Below are 2,587 nucleotides of genomic sequence, written 5' to 3'. Positions count from 1 at the left end.
AGGGTGACAATATACAGCCTTGACGTACTCCTTTTCCTATTTGGAACCAGTCTGTTGTTCCATGTCCAGTTCTAACTGTTGCTTCCTGACCTGCATACAGATTTCTCAAGAGGCAGGTCAGGTGGTCTGGTATTCCCATCTCTTTCAGAATTTTCCACGGTTTATTATGATCCACACAGTCAAAGGCTTTGGCATAGTCAATAAAGCAGAAAGAGATGTTTTTCTGGAACTCTCTTGCTTTTTCCATGATCCAGCAGATGTTGGCAATTTGATCTCTGATTCCTCTGCCTTTTCTAAAACCATCTTGAACATCTGAAAGTTCACGTATTGCTGAAGCCTGGCTTGGAGAATTTTGAGCATTACTTTACTAGCGCGTGAGATGAGTGCAATTGTGCGGTAGTTGGAGCATTCTTCAGTGTGTCTGCCCTCTGATGCCCTCTTGCAACACCTACTGTCTTACTTGGGTTTCTCTTACCTTGGGCGTGGGGTATCTCTTCACGGCTGCTCCAGCAAAGTGCAGCTGTTGCTCCTTACCCTGGACGAGGGGTATCTCCTCACTGCCTCCCTTCCTGACCTTTAACGTGGGATAGCTCCTCTAGGCTCTCCTGCATCTACGCAGCCACCGCTCCTTGGACATGGGGTAGCTCCTCCCGGCTGCCGCCCCTGGCGTTGGGCGTGGGGTAGCTCCTTTCGGCCGTTCCTGCACCGTCGCAGCCTGGCACTCTTGGCCGCTGCCCCTGACCTCGGACATGAGGTAACTCCTCTTGGCCCCCGCCCTTCGGGCATGGGGTCCTCTCGGCTTCTGCCCCTGACCTCGGATATGGGGTAGCTCCTCTCAGCCGCACTTTAGTGCGCCAGTCACAGCCAAAAACTAGTCAATCTAATCACACTAGGACCACAGCCTTGTCTAACTCAATGAAACTAAGCCATGCCTGTGGGGCAACCCAAGACAGGCGGGTCATGGTGGAGAGGTCTGACAGAATGTGGTCCACTGGAGAAGGGAATGGCAAACCACTTCAGTATTCTTGCCTTGAGAACCCCATGAACAGTATGAAAAGGCAAAATGATAGGATACTGAAAGAGGAACTCCCCAGGTCAGTAGGTGCCCAATATACTACTGGAGATCAGTGGAGAAATAACTCCAGAAAGAATGAAGGGATGGAGCCAAAGCAAAAACAATACCCAGCTGTGGATATGACTGGTGATAGAAGCAAGGTCCGATGCTGTAAAGAGCAATATTGCATAGGAACCTGGAATGTCCGGTCCATGAATCAAGGAAAATTGGAAGTGGTCAAACAAGAGATGGCAAGAGTGAATGTCGACATTCTAGGAATTGCCGAACTCAAATGGACTGGAATGGGTGAATTTAACTCAGATGACCATTATATCTACTACTGCGGGCAGGAATCCCTCAGAAGAAACGGACTGTAGCCATCGTGGTCAACAAAAGAGTCTGAAATGCAGTACTTGGATGCAATCTCAAAAACGACAGAATGATCTCTGTTTGTTGCCAAGGCAAACCATTCAATATCACAGTAATTCAAGTCTATGCCCCAACCAGTAGCACTGAAGAAGCTGAAGTTGAATGGTCCTATGAAGACCTACAAGACCTTTTAGAACTAACACCCAAAAAAGACGTCCTTTTCATTATAGGGGACTGGAATGCAAAAGTAGGAAGTCAAGAAACACCTGGAGTAACAGGCAAATTTGGCCTTGGAATACGGAATGAAGCAGGGCAAAGACTAATAGAGTTTTGCCAAGAAAATGCACTGGTCATAGAAAATACCCTCTTCCAACAACACAAGAGAAGACTACACATGGACATCACCAGATGGTCAACACTGAAATCAGACTGATTATATTCTTTGCAGCCAAAGATGGAGAAGCTCTATACAGTCAACAAAAACAAGACCAGGAGCTGACTGTGGCTCAGATCATGAACTCCTTATTACCAAATTCAGACTTAAATTGAAGAAAGTAGGGAAAACCACTAGACCATTCAGGTATGACCTAAATCAAATCCCTTATGATTATACAGTGGAAGTGAGAAATAGATTTAAAGCCTAGATCTGATAGATAGAGTGCCTGATGAACTATGGAATGAGGTTCATGACATTGTACAAGAGACAGGGATCAAGACCATCCCCATGGAAAAGAAATGCGAAAAAGCAAAATGGTTGTCTGGGGAGGCCTTACAAATAGCTGTGAAAAGAGAAGCGAAAAGCAAAGGAGAAAAGGAAAGATATAAGCATCTAAATGCAGAGTTCCAAAGAATAGCAAGAAGAGATAAGAAAGCCTTCTTCAGCTATCAATGCAAAGAACTAGAGGAAAACAACAGAATGGGAAAGACTAGAGATCTCTTCAAGAAAATTAGAGATACCAAGGGAACATTTCATGCAAAGATGGGCTCGATAAAGGACAGAAATGGTATGGACCTAACAGAAGCAGAAGATATTAAGAAGAGGTGGCAAGAATACACCAAAGAACTGTACAAAAAAGATCTTCACATCCCAGATAATCATGATGGTGTGATCACTGACCTAGAGCCAGACATCCTGGAATGTGAAGTCAAGTGGGCCTTAGAACT

This window comes from Bison bison, unplaced genomic scaffold (assembly GCF_000754665.1).
Source record: "Bison bison bison isolate TAMUID 2011002044 unplaced genomic scaffold, Bison_UMD1.0 scf7180017864340, whole genome shotgun sequence".
Classification (NCBI taxonomy): Eukaryota; Metazoa; Chordata; class Mammalia; order Artiodactyla; family Bovidae; genus Bison; species Bison bison.
Note: the sequence above shows the minus strand (reverse complement) of the source record.